The sequence below is a fragment of the Nomascus leucogenys genome, chromosome 2 (genome assembly GCF_006542625.1).
Source record: "Nomascus leucogenys isolate Asia chromosome 2, Asia_NLE_v1, whole genome shotgun sequence".
In the NCBI taxonomy this organism is placed as follows: Eukaryota; Metazoa; Chordata; class Mammalia; order Primates; family Hylobatidae; genus Nomascus; species Nomascus leucogenys.
In genome coordinates, this window is record NC_044382.1 from 101,964,411 (window position 1) to 101,985,317 (window position 20,907).

A 20,907-nucleotide genomic window follows, 5' to 3' on the forward strand; every position below is an offset into this window, starting at 1 on the left:
GCAATTTTGTGCATAATTTTTATAGTTTGAAGACAATTGGCTTGGTGACTGCTATTAATCCTCCAAATATTGCTATAGAAGAGAACTTTCAGAGACTCTGTGTGGTAAGCAGACTAATGGTCCCCCAAAAATGTTCATGTTCTAATCTCCGGAACCTGTGAATATGATATCTGGCACAGCAAAAGGGACTTTGCAGGTGTAATTTAGGGCATGGACCTTGAGATGGGGTGATTATCCTGGATTTTTTTCAGGTGGTCTCAATCTAACCACATGAGTCCTTAAAAGTGAAAAACATTTTCCAGTTGGACTCAGAGAGTGACAGATGTGATGACAGAAGAGGGTCAGATACATGCCATGTGAGAAGAATTTGACCTGCCATTGTTAGTTTTGAAGATGGAGGAAGGGGCCACAGGCCAAGGAAGGCAGGTGGCCTCTAGAAGCTAGGAAAGACAAGGGAACGGGTTCTGCCCTGGAGCTTCCAGAACGAATGCAGCTCTGTTGACAAGTGATTTAGCCCAGTGAGAACTCTGACCTACACAACTGTAGGAAAATAAAATTGTGTTGTCTTAAGCCACTAAATTCGTGGTAATTTGCTATGGAAGCCATAGGAAATGAATATATTCCATCTGCCCTAATCCTGCGTGCTGGAGTATTAGGAAAAATTTAAGTACAATACCAAATAGATTCAAGTTGCAATCACTGAAACATTTTTGATCAACACCTCCTGATTTCACATCATTAGAGGAACAAATAGCAGCAAAATATGACATGATAAGTTGACGACTATATTGTATTTACAAAATTGGAAATAGAATAGGAACAAGCTCTTTGGTCAAGAAGAGGTGAGAGTTTACAGACAGGATCTTTACCCATTACCTGAACATTATTTGCAATGCCAGCAAATATTTTTAAAAAGAGTAAAAAATCTGAACTTGGGATATGTTGCATTTGTCCCAAATCTAAGGCACTTAGAGAATTTTAAAACTCATTCCTCAACATCTGAACTTCAGAAGGTAAAATTTCCAGGAATGACAGTATCGTGCTGGAAACATTAATGTGCCAGCATGAAATAATATCGTTCTGTAGGAGGTAATAAAGGTATGAATTATGTCAAATTGTATTTGGTTCATGGATGTTACTATGCTTCTTATGGGCAGATACAGCTAACAGGCACAAGAACACCTGCCCATCTCCCTCAGAAAATTAAAGTCGTGTGCACAAACATCCATTTGAGAAATTAGAGGACTGTTTGTGACAAAATGAAAATGTGCAGTGTTTTAGATATACCTCCTAAGGAAAAGGAATATCTCCTGTTACAGCAGAACATAAATTTTCTCCTGGTCCTCATCGTAGAAAGAACCATTAAGCGAGTGGTGGCTTCTACTCCTGTTAGGTAATAGAATATGCTAAATGAACTTGCTGCTATGCTATATAGCACCGCCATTATGGACTCTAGCCATTAATTGGTTTGGGGTCACTGGCCATCTCAGTTAATGTGAGGAATCTATTCTTCTTTAAGTAAAAGTACAATGGCATCTCCTATTGAAATGGGCCAGTTTCAAATGATATGCATCATTATGCATGTGTCAATGTACACATGTACGGGTTTTCCTGAATTTATTTATTTAGGGTAAGAAAACAGTCCATTTTGTAAAGTTTAAAGAAAGTATTTACAGGTGCCATTGTGTACCAAAGTTTTTGAAAAGTTTGAGAAAAATGTGGCACAAGGAAAATGCAAAACTCTATGAGCCTCGTTGTGATTTAACCCTTTTGGAACCAAAGCACTAACAGGGGAAAAAGCTGCCTTTCTCTTCTTTCCCTCTCTCTGCAGATGCATATAGATGACACCACAAACAGAACCATCGCTCCTGCTTCAACCTCGATAATAATGTGCTCAGTTAATCTACACAACATAGAGTCATCCTCTCCAAAAGTAATTCACTTCTTTAAAAACTGGAAGGAAAATAAATATGGTGCAGTAAAATCGTTGAGTAGAGGAATCTATCTGGACATTTCACAAAACATTTCATTATGCTGACAATTCCCAGAAGTACTCTCAAGAGTGCTTTAAGCTGAGGATTACTGCGCTGGAGCTGATGGACTTTTTTTGTAGCCCCTTTAAAAGGCAGTGAACCGTTTTTCTATTTTATTTAAATAATGCCCCTTAAAATGGATTTTTAGAGGTATAATAACTCCTTAAGAGTCAGTTATGCTAAACAGTTTCTCTTGATAGAAATGTTGTAAAACTCGTTAACTGCACAATTTCAGATGCCGGCTTGGTGAACACTAACTGACATGTGAATGACCAGAGTTTGTAAAATAAATTGCAATAGTTGTTGTATCACACAGCTAGCACTGCACAAGCTGGAGGCCACGAGGGGCTCCAATCTGACAGAAAATTACTTCAAGATGAATGAAAAGTGCTTGTTTCTCTTTATTAGTTTTTAGAGAACAATGAAAATGTGGAATTGTTTACAGAGGGCTGATTAAATGTGGTCAGTGGGGCCACATCCCTACTGCTAACTGTTAGCCTCCCCCTCCCTCCGGCCCCCAACCTACACACTCACACACCATACCACTGCAAGCACCCCTCCTCACCCCACCCCCACCCTCAGCCCCCTGCCACATGCATCTTCTTATGGGCTATTATGGCTGCACATCTGTGTGTGAAATGTGCTCATTCTGACATTCCACTGCTGCTCGGCGCTGCAGAGGCCTTTGTTAGGTAAAACACTGTTGTCAAGCCTAACAAGCAGGTCATGCAATTTGCTGGACACTGTGGCAGAGAATAGCCCACGATGGATTGCTTCAGCCTCAGACAATGCTCAGTTCCATGTAGGAATACATACATATTTCTTTCATTGTGCAGCACTACGGAAAGTCATGGCTTTTTTTTTTTAAGACTGATTTTTTTAAAAAGTAGGTTCCTTGTGTTAGACTACCCCAGAATAGCCTGTTTGTGGTATTTACTTAGGATAACTACTGTTTTACGGCTAAAGGAAAAAGGCATGAAGTGCTTTAATTGGTCATTTGTGGCTTAATTCCATTTATGTTTGACCAGAAAGCACAGCAGAGGACAGGCACTAGCTACCACCTTAATACTTAAAGGGGTGGTCAAAACCAGGGCATTTAGGAGGATGTTGTGGAGAAGGATTCTCACTGTAAACTTCCACAAAGTAAACAGCCTTGATGGAAAGAAATATGGTAACTCATTAATAAGCATATGTCACGCACAGAGAAAACAGTCTTTTTACCAGACCAAGCTAAGTGAATTAGATCCAAAAAATGTTTTGGTAAACGAAAAAATTAAGGAAAAGCAAATCACTACCATTCAGCTCGACAAACAGGCTTCCACGGCCCACAACCTACCTCACTCGTAACCTCTCCCTTATACACACACACATACACACGCTGGGAAAAGCAGCAGTAACACGCAGCAGTTCGAATGCTATTTGTGGCATCCTAACACAATACATAGCCCACACCCCAAATGTGCAAGCAGGATTCTCTCCCGCTCTGTGCAGAATATGCATTCTGAGCCTATTATGTGTATAAACAATGGCATATGTAATTACCTTTCTAGGGTGGCAATTATTCCTCAGAATCAACAACCAGAGTTAAAGTATGTTCCCCCAAAAGACATTTGGGGATCAATTCCGGGTCAATTATGTCAGGCTTTGATTTATCACATGGTGTCAGGCCACGTTAAAAAAAGTAAGTTGAAAGAAAAAAGCTGTATGAGGTAAAGACCAATGGTTTGACTCAAATTGGTTTGTTTCCAACTTTGCTTTCTCCCAAGTGCTCTGCCCTTCCTCCATTCTCAAAACAACTGTGATTTTCTGGGTTTTAGCTGTTAGACAGTTTGCTGTTCAGGAATATTAAATGCAGTAAATCTGGACTATGTCCAGATTCAATCTACCATACACACACACACACACATATACACAGCAGGCACTGGGACTTTCTCCTAGGATATGGCACAGAGTAGGGGTGAATAGTTCAGGCTTTGGAGTTTAAGAGGTCTGGATTTGGAGTCCTGCAACTTAAGCAAGATAGCATACCTCCACAGCGCATAGTGCCTACTTCAAATGGTTATTGTGAGGTTTAAAGGAGATAGTTGAGAGAGTATGTGTAAAGTAGCTCAGTGACTGACACACCGTGAGTACCCTGTGAATAGAGAGATTGCTATTCTATTGACAGATGGGGCAGCACATGACAAGTGGAGCAGCCCCTCTGAAAGCCCTGTCCATGCATAGAGAGTGGGGCAGGGCCCAGGGCAGCAGAGTGGATGTTGGTACAAATAACAGGGCTGAACTGGCAAATCCAAGACACCAAGTAAGAGGCCCAGGGGACTAGACCGTATAAAAATATCCAGTTTATTTGGATACATTCTAAGCAGATTGATTGTAAGCTACCAACCACTAAGTAGCACCAATAAAGGTGCTATTCCATTAGCAAGACCACACTAGGCACAAGGAATACACAGACGGACCCTCCAAGAAATCTTCCAGAACAGGAAATAAATATCTACAGTTTAGTATAACACAAGTTAATAACTAAGACTTCCTGGAAGATACTTCATGCAAACTAAAAGTGGCATAACAAATATCCAGTACCATGACCAGGAGTTTGAGAGTGGGGCGATTCAGCCTGTTACAGACAAATCATATCACTAAACTTACCAGTCCAATTAGAGCTATTCCTTACTGAGTAGCAAATAATATTTTTTTAGAAATTAAGTTAAAAGGGATCATATGAGAATTCACATCACATTATTTATGGAGCAATATAATGCCTCATTCAAAGAACACTTTAAATCCAGTTTATATGGAGCAACATTGTTTATTTAATAAGATGGAAATAGCACTTACACAATGCATTTCTCAGACAGCACACAGTGCTATTGGCAGTATGTATTGGCAGCTTAATTAAGAAGTCTGTTGATGATGTTAAAAAAAAGCTGACACATTTTCAATTCAGATGGACACTCCTCAAGACAAAGACATGTCTATTGTTGGCTCATACATACTAAAATGTCACAGACACTACATAAAATGTCTGGTATCTACAGTTATATCAGTGTCTTTACACTGGGAAAATCATGACACACTTATTCTCAAGTCAGAAATAAATTTTTGGAAAAATTAGACAGTCATTTAACTTATGGAACACAAAGGACAATGAATACAATGAATACTGAAATAATTACTTAGCCAAATTTTCATAGAGCCGTTGCCCAGACGGGTTTTGTTCCATCCCTATCCTATCTTGGGTCTCTGAGTACCACCACCCACGTTTGATCCAGATCTTCCTCTTCTTCATGCTAATAACTCATTCAGAATGGCAGGCCCCTAGGGCTGGGGTCCACAAGCTGTGGACTAGTACCAGTCTGTGGGGGGTCCATGGCCTATTAGGAACCAGGCCACACAGCAAGAGGTGAGCAGTGGGCCAGTAAGCATTGCCACCTGAGCTCTGCCTCCTGTCAGATCAGTGGCAGCCTTAGATTCTCATAGCAGCGCAAACCCTACTGTGAACTGCGCATGTGAGGGATCTAGGCTGCGCACTCCTTATGAGAGCCTAACTAATGCCTGATGATCTGAGGTGGAACAGTTTCATCCCAAAACCATCCCCACACCATCTATGGAAAAATTGTCTTCCAGGAAACTGGTCCCTGGTGCCAAGAAGGTTGGGGACGCTGCCCTAGGGCGTGGAAGGTAGTGGACTATAGAGACACCAGGTATAATTCACCTTCCCACTCCCCAAGAAATCCACAAACAATATATTTTTCCAACAGACAATCTATACCTAAGGGGAAAAAAACAGAATTTAATGCAAATTAACTCAAGCTACAATGTATTAATATATCTAAAGTCTACTAAATATTTACGGAATCAATAAAATGGATCCTATCAGAAGTCCAACAACAAAAAAAAAGGATTAAAATGTCCTGAGTTGCCATGTTAGGAATTTTTTTGGATTTTGTTTTGTCTTTTATTAAAGAGACTTAAAACACAGAATATACTTTTCCATTCATTTATTTATTGTCTTGGGGATACACCTAATTAACAGCAGAAGAAAAACAATGTACCCTGAAACTAACTGTAAATTTATTGAAGGCAGGCTCCACATCTTTGTCTCCCACATTTTCTTCCCCTATTTTGTGCAGTGATTCATATATAGTAAATACTCAATTAAGTTGAAAAGCAATGCATGTTTCCATTCACATTAATTTGGAGGGGTTGCACTGATTTAAGGAGCAGCTGAGATGAAAAGGCTAGCTTCGATCTTTTCTGATTTCTGGCTAGCGAGGCACACCATCTTGAAAACTTCCTCTGCTGAACTTTGCGTAACTGCTGTCCACTGCGGCATTCTTAATGTCTTGATTTGTTTCCATTTTTGCTGAAGGTAACGAGATGGTTCTCCAGTGGTTATCTTTCCAACAAGAAAACGTGCAGGGTGATTTGACGCAGGTACTCAGTGGCTATCTGTCCCAGTCCTAGAGGCAGTGTATCTGTGGACAAATTGAAACCAATTATTAATCCAGGCCTTTCTAAGAACAACTTTTCAGAAGTACAAAGGTTAGCCTTTTACTGATCACTAAAATGTTATTTCACTCAACATTTCAAAAACACAACCAGGATCTCTTATGGTGGTTGTCTAAAGCTTTATCTCCCCACTTTAAATAATGACTTTGAAATCCATCTCAGCCCCAGGCACAGATCCAAGCCTAAGGAAATCAGAAATATCACATACCTGCATATTTGGAAAAGAAAGTTCCCCTACCAGGTAAGGATTCTGCATTTTCATTCCTTGTCTTTATCAGCAGGAAAAGCCCCACTCGAGGTCCTAAGTCCTACCCCTTTGTGAATAGTAAAGTCCCTGCCTGTGTCCCATCCCGTGGCACCATATGGATGGCTGGGAAACAACAGTTGCAGATAGAGACGCATGCTGTGAAGCAATCGGACAAGCGAAGAACGTTTTCTTCAGCAAAGGATCTGAACTAGCCAGGTGGGTCAAAGACAGAGGCACACACGAACACTTCAAACATCAGCTAGGTAGGAAAGCCCCCATGAGGGCAGCATGGAAGGATCCAGTCACACCTTGTGTATTAGTTACACCATCATGGACCAGAAAAGACAGGCATCTTTACAAGAAACATTTCCATTCATTCACATGCTCAGGGGCTGTTGTCTCTCTGACCTGTCTTACTGCAGACCCTGCCTCCACCACCCCTCCTTGCTCAGGCCCTCTTCTCCTCAGCCTGGAATAAGATGGCCTCCTAGCTAGGCCTAGGTCTCCTCTGCCACAGTCTCAACTCCTTCCAAGCAATGCTACCTCCTCTGGGCCTCCATCTCAGCCATTCATTCCAGGCTCCCTCTGAGCTTAGGCCCCCGATGTCTCCACTTAAAAGGCTCAGCACTACTGTGACCTTCAACCCATCCTCATCAGAGCAGACCATAGAGAAACAACTTCAGCCCAGAAGATGGTGAGACTGGAATTCTATATTTGACCACAAATGCATTCAGTTGCACTGACTTTACTCTACATTGCTTCTTCATTTCTCCCTGTTTTCCTAGTTCCAAACATGTTGGCTCAATCCTCAGAGCTGGCATCTGCCCTGACTGGATTTTTGGTTTCCTACAATGCCTTATGCCTTGCCCTGAACCTAAATCTACTTGACTAGGGCCCTGATAAAACCCTTCCCTAGATTCCATTCCAGGCCCCCAGCTGTGGGCTGGGATCCAGCTGTGATTAGATTGCCTCCTTCCATGATACCACCACTCGTGACTCTAAATCTCACCTGTTACCTACAATTCTAGTGGCCCAAACCTCCTGCTAAATTAAATATCCTCAGGTACCAACACCTTCCCTGAACCAATCCCAACCACATCCACTTGGTCACTAAGGATTGGACTGCTGGCTTATGCTAGTAAAACCAGGTTCCCGGTCCCTAATACACCTAATCTTGGCTTCCTCCTGTTCCCTGGAAACCTATGCTGCTGAGACCCTTCATAGGAACTTCCTCGCCCAGCCTAGACAAATTATAGTACTATGGTGTGTGTGTGTGTGTGTGTGTGTGTGTGTGTGTGTGTATGCAATTAGAATCTAAGTGTCTTCTTAATAAAAACTTACTGATTTTTCTACAGTAAATGTCTAAAGTACATCAGAATAGACCAAGAATTCTGAGAAACTTTGAAGTTCCGGGTCAGTGTTATTTATGATTCATGTATTGAGTACATCCCTCATTCAAAACCTTAATTTTATTTTTATAAAGGCATTTCTCTAAGAACACACTTCTTACAACATAGATCTCTGAGTCTGAGATCTTTTTGAGTTAGGATGCAAGCAAGACAAATCCTGGGGGGTTTGTAAGCCTTCCTGCCAAAGATTAAAGCCAGTGGACTTCTACTATAAAATGTTTCACTGGCTCTTGCAGATGATCACAGTCCACTGTAGAATCATTTAATATTCATGATACTTCACATATTTTGAATATTTAAATATAACATATACATACTACATACATATACACACAACCTTACTTGAAAAGAATTGGATAATGGATTTAGGCATACCCCAAAGTCCTATGATCTTTCAACACTTGGGCAAGTCTGTGGTGAAAACTCCACTTTGAAACAATGTTTTTGTTAGCATGTAACTCAGAATGACACTGTCCCCTAATACCCACTGTCCACTTCTTTTTATCGATAGACTCCTTGAATTTTAAGGGATGAATGGCCACAAAAACTGTATTTTCAGGCCCTCCTGGTAGCTAGGTATGGTTGATGGGATGTAAGTAGAAACTAGGAATATATTTGATTTAAACCCTTAGTACTAATATATGTGGCTCAGTCACTTCTGTGGCTGAGGTGAGAACATGCTTGTAGAAGAGAGGTCTGTGGCTTGGTGAGTGTGCGTGGCCAGCAGTCTCTGATCTGTGTAGGTATTAATGTGTCAGGGCTCAGTGTTCCAGGATTTCTCTAGAGGCTGGCAAGGGCTCCTGAACCAATTGTCATTTCTGTCTTGCCAGTATTTCAGGGTTGGAGAAGTCCAAGCCTTAGGACCCAGTTTCCTTTCTACCTGGTGTTCTCCTGCCAGAATACCATGGGCTGTAACTTGCCTTGAGTTGGAAGCAGTTTGCATGTACACTTGTAAATTTATTCATCCTTTTAATTTATATAAGGTTTTTTTGTACACAATTCTCAATTACTTAAGCAATGACAACAAATTTTGGTTTTCTTTTGTTATGTGAGGGCATTAGGCCCCAGCAACATGCTACTGTGTAACGAAAAATAAACTGTTGCAGTTAAAAAAAACAAAAAAAAAAGTTAGGAGTACAACCTCCAAGGAATGCCCTTAAAGAGAACACTTATGCATCTTCAGACATATTAATGAGGCCAATATCCAGGGGTAGCAGAGGTATCAGATAGAAGTTTACATCTCCCTGACCCAACAGTCTAAACATAGGCAATCCAGAACTGCTACACCAGCTTCGTTGTGTCAAGGAGCTCCTTCTTTCATGTTTAAGCCACTATACTTTGGTACCTCTCAGCAAGAATATAGGTTAGGTTGCTGTAACAAATACAGCTCTGCCACTTTATAGCTGACCTATCTTGGACAAATAACTTAAACTCTATATTCTCTTATCTGTGTCTACTTCACAGGGTTGTTGTCAGCAACATGAGACTGTGTCTTTTTTGGGGGAGGTAGGGTAGGGGTCTCATATCCCTGGTTTCTAGCACAGTACCTGAATATAGTAAGCATTCAATAAATACTAAGCTGTTATTGCTGATCTTACTCATATGCCAGATCTAAACAAACAATGCCAGACCTTAACAACTCACCATTCAGTATTTCCAATAAAGATCTGATATAATACAAATAATCAATATGGTGTGCATTAGAATGATCACTTTCTGACCCAAATCATAGAAAACATGGTTTGACAAAAGATATTATCTGACTTGTGAATTTATTTTTATGAAAACTCTCATATGTAGAACCACTGGTCATCAAATTAATGAACTGACTTAACTTTTTTAAATGATCCACTTGTATTGGGCAGTCCTGGAAAGTCAAAGGCACATTGCCCCAAGAGTACTGGTTCTGTCCCTGCCAGTTATTATTGCAAGCTTCCACTGTTCATGCATACACTGCAGAAAAGCCTGATTTTTATAACACAGTTATGATTGTGAACTTGTATTATAATAATACAGAATCTCAAGAAAAATAATTCTTCTGTTTTCTCAAAGGAAGATGGGCACCTTTTTGCTTCTACAAAAATAGCATGGATGAGAGTTTTCAGGAAAACACATTTCTCTTATTGAAGAGCACTTAATAAACACACACCTGACTGCTTTCATTTCACCACAAGTGGTGCCCATTTGCCAGTCATCGAAGTAATTCAGTCTGCTCTGTTGAAGTGATGGATTCTACAAACTGTGTAAGGCTGTCATTAAGGAGAGGATAGATTATAGTCTCATGCAGGACATTACAGTACTTACATTTCTCACCCACACAGCTTATGAAACATAGGGGAAACAAGAAGATGAAAATAAAGTTTAACATGGACTTAATGCCTTTCTCTCTCAATGAATGGAATGAGCTGGTCGCTAGTCCACACTTTTTACTACTTATATATAAAGTTCCATTTCCTTCTAGTTAATATAAAAAGCTTTGACACAAAGACTATGCACATAATTCATTATGCAGTAATTTAAGTCTAACTTGCCTTTGTCCCTCTACTTTTAAAATATTATTCTCTCTTTTTTCACCCTATTTATACAGCCATTTTTGCTTCTCTATAATTTTTACCTACTTAAAATTCTCATATAGAACAGAGATTATATCTAGAGTAAAATTCATTAATTTGAGTGAATTGAAAAAGACAAGCCTGAATGAATGAAAAGTCTAAAGTATGGACAATTATCAAAAAGAGCATGATAACAGCAACAGCTGACATTTGGGAGTTTATTACATGAAAATCACTGGGATTTTTACCTTATATTATCTCATTTAGTCCTCAAAACAGTCCTGGAGGACTGGAAAACAGACTTTAAGAGATGTTAACTTTCCTAGGGCCACATAGCCACTGAGTGGGAGAACTCCTTCCAAAGTTGCAGTTGTCTGACTCCCAAGCCCGTGCTCTTTACAACCACACCAAACTGCTAGGTTTTTTTCTTCAATCAATAATAATGTTAAAAGTAATATCTCAGAGGAGGGTTACAAAACTCTAAAGTGGTTTATTTAAAAAAAAAGTATTTAAAATTAGCTCACACTTATTTTAGGTAATATTTATCTGCCATTTATGAAGTAACTACTTCACACAAGGCATTTCTATACATTAAAACTGACCCTCACAACAACCTCATAAAGTAGATAACTATCTCCATTTTACAGATGGGGGAAAATACTCAGTGAAGCTAAGGTCACATAGCTAGTAAGTGGCCTAGTCTTTGCACTATGCCACACTACTTCATTATCTGTCTTATAAGGTCTTTCTCTAAAGTGCTGGAGAAATCTGCTTTTTAAAGGAATAGTGCCATCCCCCTGCAATTTTATTTATACTATTTATTAGCTCAGCAAAGCTTTAGTTCAGAGACAATGCAAAGGTAAACTTTAACCCAGGCCTTGACCTCATTTTCATAAATTCCAAATTTAGTGAGGTCCATGTTAATGGGTTTTACTGTATATGGAAAAGAGTTTAATAGTCACTTAGCACTGCTCTATCCATTAATAAATCTAAAAAGCCACACAAAGGTGAAGGAAGGAAGAACAGTGACCTCAAAACTAAAACAGATAAAGAGTGCCTATAATTTGTACTCCAGCAAAAAAAGTCAGAATATAAAATTACCAATACATAACAACCAATTCAGTCTTACAAGTTTAAATGCTCATTCATCAATTAAAGAAAATTAACCTAATCAGATGCTCATATTAAGGAATACAGCCATAGCAATTCAGCAATCATAATTAAAAGTCCATTTCAAAGCTCTTTGGTGTGCAGTGAAATGATCTAACAGCGAGGCTGCCTGGTTCTTTTCACAGTGTTGTGTAAATGTGCTCAGTATGTGGTCATTCCTAGCTGTTGAACATGTTCATCTTTGCCACTCATGCTGCACTTGTTTCTGATGCAGATATGCTTCTATGTACACACTGAGTGGGAAACATGTACAAGATATGACAGTGAATAAAGCACATGTCTGCAGCACTGTTCCCACCACGCCTACAGGCAGTTCCATAATATACAGGGGATTTTTTTTCCCCTTGTAGGTCATCACTGTACTGAAAATATTCTAAATAAATCCTACAGGTGTCAGAGGGGGCCACCTGAAGCACTTAGAGTCCCACAACTCTGTCAAGTCGCATTACGCTTTTTTCTTTTCTTTTCTTTAGGCCAGCATGTGAAAGAGCTGCCACATGCCTCTCTACAAGGGAAACAGCCTTGGGACACAAGCAAAGCAATCCAGGTAAAGGATAGCCAACTATTCTTTAGGCCTGATGCACTGTGGAATAGGTGGTAGAAGCAGATTTCAGGTCCCTTGAAGTCTGGCCAGACTCTCAATAGATCACCTACTTCCTGGTGACTGACAGCCGAGGCCTAAAGGGGGCCAGCTTGCCGAGGACCAGCTTGAGATTTGCAGTCTTGGACACCCAGAGTGAACTAATCTCTCATAGCTATTCTCCATAAAGTATAAAAAAATAAACTTCCCACCTGTAATCCCAGCACTTTGGGAGGCCAAGGTGGGCAGATCACAAGGTCAGGAGACTGAAACCATCCTGGACAACATGGTGAAACCCCGTCTCTACTAAAAATACAAAAATTAGCTGGGTGTGGTGGCATGCGCCTGTAGTCTCAGCTACTTGGGAGGCTGAGGCAGAGAATCGCTTGAACCCAGGGGGCAGAAGTTGCAGTGAGCCAAGATTGCACCACTGCAGTCCAGCCTGGCAAAACAGCAAGACTCCGTCTCATAAAAATAAATAAATAAATAAATAAATAAATAAATAAATAAAAACTTCCCTACTATATGATGTAAATTTATCCAAATATCTGGGGCTCCCATAATTTGCTGACCCCTTATCTGTGTTACCTGACTGGTTTGTCCACCAGGCTCACCACAGTATTACGTTAGGATTCAGCCTTTCACTTTCACTTCCAACTCTCTTGGCCACAGCATCATAATTGCTACCATTTCTTTCATAATCGATTTTGATTTCAAGTCACTGGAAAGCATTACTGAAAAAGAATATGGAGTTTCACTCTCTGGACTATTCAACGTCATTGCAAGAAAAAAACCTTCCTGGGAGTGTTGGATAAACTGAGCACTCTCAGAATCCTTCCCAACCTATGAGTTCCTCATTATTATTAATCAAATACCTAGCAGTACTACTTCTAGGAATCTATCTTACAGAAATAGCAGCACAAGTTCACAAAAACAAAAACATTACCATGTTCACTACAGTGTTATTTGCAATAGCAAAAGTGTTAAGTGATCTAAATGGCCAACAGTCAAAGGATGATTAATTATGGACCATCCATACTCGGGAGCACTGCGCAGCCATTAAAAATAACATAGTATGCCTCTATTTACTGGCACGAAGCTATGTTCAGTGAAAAAAGGATGATGGACAACATGTATAGAGTGATACCATATTTGGAAAAAATACCACTGTGTTTATACAGAAATATATGTGTACAAAGAGAAATTATATGAAAAGAAATATATCTTAGAGATTTGTAACTATAAATATGTAGTTATGTATATTTCTGTTATGTGATATTCAAGTAAAAACATTGCTATTGCCAGGCACAGTGGCATGCACCTGCAGTCCCAGCTACTTAGGAGGCTGAGTCAAGAGAATCACTTGAGCCCAGGAGTTTGAAGCTATAGTGTGTGAAGACAGTGCCTGTGAATAACCACTGCACTCCAGCCTAGGCAATACAGCAAGACTCTACCTTTAAAAAAAGTTTCTATTATATACTTATATAAACATATATTTGCATATGCATAGAAATATCGGAAAGGATATACATTAATAGTGGTCACTTCTGGAAAGTGAGTTTGGAAAGACAGAACTGTAAGTTTTTACTTGTACATATATGTGTTGAGGTTTCTAAAGGATTCTGCAAAATTGACACCCCTTTCCTCTCCTAGGTTCTGAGCAAATAAAGAAATAATACAAAAATAAAAACAGATGGGGGACCAGAATATAACCTTTATTACTGATTGAAGCCAAAGTGGAGGAGGTAGCTTAGTCTGAAATCCAAAACACACATGGCTAAGCTATAGAATGATATCATCTTGGGCTGGGCATGGTGGCTCATGCCTGTAATCCCAGCAATTTGGAAGGCAGAGGTGGGTGGATCACTTGAGGTCATGAGTTCAAGACAAGCCTGACCAACAAGTGAAATCCCGTCTCTACTAAAAATACAAAAATTAGCCAGGCATGGTGGTGCACACCCATAATCCCTGCTATTCAGAAGGCAGAGGCACAGATCACTTGAACCCAAGAGGCGGAGGTTGTAGTGAGCTGAGATTGTGCCACTGCACTCCAGCCTGGGCAACAGAATGAGACTGTCTCAAAACCAACAAACAAAAAAATTTGTATCATCTTGGCAGGCCAGGATAGCAAAAGCTGGGATGAGCCCCCAGCCTCAGGGAAAATGTGTGCTCTTGGTAGGCAGGCCCTTCTCCAGATAGAACAGGCATGGCAGTAAGCTGAGCTAGCCCACTTATTCACCCCAAATTTTCCAATTAGGTAAGTCACTCCCCTATAGAGTAGAGTGAGAAAGAGGGTCTGTCAAGTAGGAGTATTGTCTGTGTCTGAGAAAGTAGTTTTAGCATATCTGGGGTGGCTGAAGCCATACTGCAAAGGGTTAAACAGTGAATGGCGAAAAGGCAGAGACTACAGAGTAGACAAGTCAAGAAGAATTGAAAGAAAGGAGGCTGGGAGCAGGGAATTTAAAAAAGGATTTTTTTTAAAGGAAGAGGCCAACAAAATGTCAAAGGTGGAAAATTGAAGAGACAAAATTATTTACAGGAAAAGTCTAAACATAGTGATGGAATCATGGACATAAGTGAATGTGGCCACCTCTTACTGAGACATGAACAAAAGGGAAGGAAGAGAAGTTGAGTTCTTATCACAGGACCAATTCTGTAAAAAGAAGGATAGATCCTAAAGCTAAATCCAGAAAACAAAAAATAAACTTGCAGACTGCCAAAGAGCTGGCTGTGCTACAGTCATGACAAAACTCGGCAGAACCAAGACCTACTTGTAAATGTTTTATCAAACTGGGAAAATTACAAGAAATATGTGATTTATTATTTCTAAGACTGCTTAGATTAGTATTGATATGTACATACTCTCCATATTATCCAAAATCATGCTTCATAACATCAGTTGATTTACATGCTCCTTTGTCCCTGGGAGCCCTAAGGAATAAAGTTTTTCGTAAGAAACTTTGAGTGATTTAAGCTTGACTGGCTCTGTGCAATTTTTCATTGCAATTCTGGCTACCATTCTACCATATGCCCCAAATCACAATGCAGTATAAAGTAAAATCAAACAGACCAAGGATTGGTGGGAAGATTCCTAGTCTACAAGTCTGGCTCCATACTTTTAACTGATAGAGACCGAAATGTCTGCACTGGAAATGTTTCTGTATTTCCACTGATCTATTTTCATGCCATGGTTTCAACGGCTTCAGAAGTTCCAGTAAGAAAAGGCTTCTTCTGGTAAACAGATTCCTTTGAGTTAAAAAAAGAGGGAAATCTTCGTATTTTTCAACAGTCCCCAAAGTTATATTCTTTATCAGGTTTTAAGGTTATGTTCCAAGTCTCCATTCCTCGGTGTGGTTTAGCTTTACAACCAGCTGCCCCCTCTTCACTAGCAGTTTTTGACGTCATCCAGGCTTTGCAAAATGTGTGCTACAGCCCCTACTCGGGCTTCTCAGCTGCTATGAAAGTTATACTGCATTTGGTTAAGTGTGGAGGCTGGCACCAGGGAGGATCCATGATGGTGATTATCATGCAAATCAGCCTCCTGCAAGTCAAGCTCCTCCGCGGAGGCCTTCCAGCTCTGCTTCCCCCAGGGCCGCTCCATTGTCCCCAGCACAAAGCTAACCATCTTGGCTGCCGACACTGGACGCCGCTGAGATTGGTTCTCCTGACAGAGATTAGTGGGCAGCAATGAATCTTTCACTTGGGGTAGAAATATGATTTTATTTAAGAAAATAACCATACATAATTGGGCTTCTGTCACTTTAAATTTTAATGGTGAGAGTAACATGGAGGCTTCTGGAACTTTAAATTACGGCTTTCAGAAGCTTCACACTGAATCTTTCAATTATTCTCTGTAAGTACTTTCTCAAAGCATGTGCCACCATGACATTGATATCACAATTCAAATCTAAATTCAAAACTGACTGCAAGGCTATGAGCTATGTGCTGGCGTGCATGCTGCCTCATTTTATCTTTGAACATCCGACGAGGCGAATCAAGAGGCGCTCTCCCGGAGCCCAGCCAGCTGTTTGCCAAATATTCAAATGCTCTGACATGCAGAAGAGCCTTTCAGATTTCCCCACATCAAAATTAGCAACGACCCCCTATTTTTCCCATTAGCTTCTGGCTCACCTACATCCTTTCACGCAGGCCCGCCTGACTCACTCAGCTAAGTGCTTGCTCTTGCTCACCTCTCGGGTTCCCGACTCCAGCAATTGGATCTGGTGTGTGCTGCAGAATGGCAGCCAGTTCAGACAAAACCATGGGGGAGAGTTTTCAAGTCAGTGTTTCCTTGAAGTGGATCTGAAAGGGTGGCTGAGCTGATATTTGCAGTAGTAGGAAGGCAGAGAGCAAAGACAGCATGCAGGTTTTACTTACAATACATTCATTAGGCTGGAGCGAAAAATGGAATTGGAAAGACAGTAGCCAGGAGAAAGTGAAAAGGCTTTCCTTTTCCTTTTATTTTGGTGTTAACTTCCTTGTTATATATCCATTTTATCATTTTTAATATTTTTATCTTCATATTAAAACAAGTGGAAAGGAATCTTTTTCTTTATAGGTCTAGCTTTAGACTGCTTCAACTATTTTTAAATGTGTCCCCTACCTCAGTAAACATAGCACCACATTTACAACTGTAAATAACTAATCCAGTTGCACATTGGTTAATCTACAATGAAAAACAACCCTTCTTTCACATTTCAAATGTCCTGGAACAATTTTCCTCAGCTGGATGACTTAGAACAGAGGCTGTGGACAGCACCTGGGGAGTTTAGAATGGGAAAGGGACTAAGGTGCCAAGTGGTGAAGACAACAGCCCCTACCCCAGCGGCTGGCAAAATTTCCTGAAGCTGGACATCAAAACCCGGGCCAGCTGGGTGAGGGGTTCCTTCATTCCTTCCGGAAAAGCTGGGTCTTTACTTGTTCATTTCCTATGATGTGTTTATACTTGGACAGAAGGGGCACAGCAGGAATGCTTTGAGGGCATATTTAGGGGGAAGCCACTCTCACAGGAATCATGAATGCCAGATGTCAAACAAACCTGTGCTGCTGAGAATTCTCTGAGCAGGATGCAAGGGGCACCACATCACATCTGAGGAAACTCTGCTGTCCTGATCCGGGGCCTCTCCTTAGCTATAGGCAAAGGCAGGTAGAAATCCTTTCATTTTAATAATACTAAAAAAGAAAGCTGCTAGTGTGAGCATAAAATTACCTAAGAACTAGATAGGCTGATGGCATTCCAGTTCTGCCAGTAAAGTCTATTCATTCTCTCAATTCAAATCAGCATAAGGCAAGTAACTTGCCTCTGGGAACCATGGGTGGCAGAGGCAGGAGGCCCACACGTGGAGTGGCCATAAAACAGACATCAGTCAACAGCCTTACTCCAGCATTATTTCCTGAATACAGGCTCAAACATTGCTTTGCACTGAGATCAGGATTATGGTGCCCAAGTAGGCACTCTTGTAAGCCACTGACCATGGACAGAGAAAATTTTAAAAATCCATATTGATTTCCAAGTCCAAAGTAGTACAATTACAAATCTTGTCTAACTTTAACACTGAAGGCTTATGGAGTGTTTCAGATACAAAACAGTTCTACATAAATCATTCACTCAAACCTTTACCATGCTGCTATTATATGCTAAGTACTATAGTTTCATGAGTCAGCATTGGTTAAATAATAATCTTAATACTACTAGATTTCTCTGCAAAATTTAGCACTGTGGCTCACCCCTCCATCTCAAAGGCGTTCACTTCTGTAAAAGTTATCTTCTCTTAGGAAGGTCTGCCTCTCGGACTACTCTCTCTTTACTAATTCCTCCTCCACAGTCCTCATTTCATTAAACCCACAAGGAGTGAGGAGCAGTATAGCAAAATCACCTGGGGCACGTATTTTTCACACTGCACAGATCCCCTCCACTCCCATTTGAGAATCATTATATATGTGAACCCCTCACTATTTCTAGCTGGAGTAAGTTATTTCTCTTAAGAGTTTGGGGATGAAAAAAACAAAAGCTGAAGATCTCTGTACCAAATACTTTCTCTAGACGATATCATCTACTCTCATGACTTCAACTACGTGCCAACTACACACTGATGACTTCAAAAATAATATTTTAAGCCCAGACCCACATGTCCAAATGCCTAGCACACCTGTTTTCAAATGACCTACCATCACAAACTCTACAAGTACATTATATTTTCTAATATATATAATTTTATAATTTATATCAAATTAAATCATAAATTATATAATTTATATTTTTCTCTCCTTTTTCTTAATAGTATTAGTATTTACTATATGATTCAAGGTAACTAGCCATGTTTATACTCCTTCTTCTCCTTCACACTTCCCATTCTCACCCCACATAGATCAAATCTGTCACCAGGTCCTTTCTCTTCTAACTCAAGAACACATTTCAAGCGTATCTACCTACCATTTACTATATCCCACTTGGACCTCTGCATTAGCCTCCTCACTCCTCCCTACCACCAGCCTCTGCACTTCAAACTATTCTCCACATGCTTCTGATTCCTACTGATTAAAGCAGGAAATCCTTGAATGCACTCCTCATAATATGCAAGATGATTTCTGATAGCAAACAGACCAGCTTCTTAAATATTCACATTTTAATAGGTTTCAAAAAACAGAATTAACACATGAAACTGGGTGTCAAATTAAAAGTTTGCTTTAAAAATAAATTTCAGTATAAAACTCGGGCAATTTAAAGAAAAATTAATCTATTCAGGTAGTGTGAGATGTTTTAAAAAAGATAAAAGCAGTACAGGAATCAATGATGCTGGGAAGCTTGGCACTAGAAAGTAGGTCTAAACTCCTTAACGTGGTATCAGATATCTTAAACTCCTTAACATTCTCTCCATTTTTAGCTTCTCCCTCTCCTACATTTCCTGTACTCTACATATAAATTCTGTGTATCAGCTTTGCTGAAAAACAAAACACCCTAAATTTACTAGCTAAAACAACATTTTATTTAGTTCATACATCTGTGAATGGGCTGGGCAGTTAGTTCCGTCTGAGCTGACACCCCAGAGAGATCAGGGGAAATCTGGGCTGATAAATGATTTCCCCTGGACACTCGCATGTGTTTGTGATCAAATGGTGGATCAGCTGGTAACTAGATGATCTCACTCGCATGTTTAGCAGTTCGATGACTGTTGGCAAGAGCCTCAGTTCTTTTCTGGGTGACCACTCATCCTGCAGCACAATAACCTGGGCTCATTGACAATATGGTCACAGGGTTCCAAGTGCAGAAGCCCCGGTGCATGAGTCTCTGCACTGTTCGCTAATATCCACTGGTCAAAGCAAGTCATATGATCAACCTAGATTCAGTAGGGAGAGAGAGACTCCACCTCTTAATGGATTGATCTGCAATGTCACTTTGCCAGGAGTTAGAAGCAGGAAAGGGAAATTGGTGACTGTTTTTACAATCAACCAACTCTTACCATCCACCAAATATGCCAGGCATATTCACACACATGCTCATGCTGTTCCCATCACTTAAAATGAACTCTCAACTTCCTCCTGTCCTTCTGGAAAATCCTTGTTGCTTGTCCTTCAAGGCTTTGATCAAATATAGCATTCCCTGACACCTTTCCTCAAGGCATAATTAATTATTCCCTCATATGTTCCCATGATCCCTTGCATTGCCTCTATTACATCATTCAGTGAATTGTATTATAGTTATTTATAATGTCTTATAAAGTCTCTCTCCTTAAATAGACTGTCTTTGTACCACCAGCATCTAGCACAATGTCTGGCAAAAACAGGCATTCAATAAACGTTCAATAAATTAAATTAAATAAATTTAAAACAAAGATTAAAGTCTCCCTGGAATACACCTACATTAAAAAAGATTTAAGGTACAAATACAAAACTGGCCTCATGAGTTAGCAGAACTAATTAGATCCATCTCACCTAATTTTTTTTTTCAAGATAGAGTCTCACTCTGTCACTCTGTCACCCAGGCTGGAGTGCAGTGGTGCCATCTTGGCTCACTGCAACCTCTGCCTCCCAGGTTCAAGGTATTCTTGTGCCTCAGCCTCCCGAGTAGCTGGGATTACAGGCACATACCACCATGCCCGGCTAATTTTTGTATTTTTAGTAGACATGGGGTTTCACCATGTTGGCCAGGCTGGCAAACTCCTGATCTCAAGTGACCCTTCCACCTTGACCTCCCAAAGTGCTGGAATTACAGGCATCAGCCACCACACCCAGCCCACCTCATCTCATTTGAAGGGCACCAGGCAGGGCAATGCTCCTCACCAAAAGCATTTTTTCCTGTGGGACTGGCACAAAGCCTGAGCTTCCAGCATAATTTATTCAAGGTCTGAACATGTTTTGATGTAATACAAACAACATAGGCTCTGGAGTCAAAAATACTACTAGG

At 40.3% G+C, this 20,907-nt stretch overlaps 1 pseudogene across 1 annotated transcript in view; it reads right to left on the reverse strand.

Moving 5' to 3' along the window:
* Window positions 1–6,019: 6,019 nt before the first annotated feature.
* LOC101176483 overlaps window positions 6,020–20,907 on the reverse strand; it is a 159,862-nt pseudogene continuing 144,974 nt past the window's right edge. The window contains exons 3-5 of the transcript XR_004032223.1: window positions 17,542–17,633; window positions 16,668–16,805; window positions 6,020–6,511 (exon numbers count right to left, since the gene is read on the reverse strand). The product of XR_004032223.1 is annotated as an uncharacterized LOC101176483 (transcript). The remainder of the gene's footprint in view (window positions 6,512–16,667; window positions 16,806–17,541; window positions 17,634–20,907) is intronic.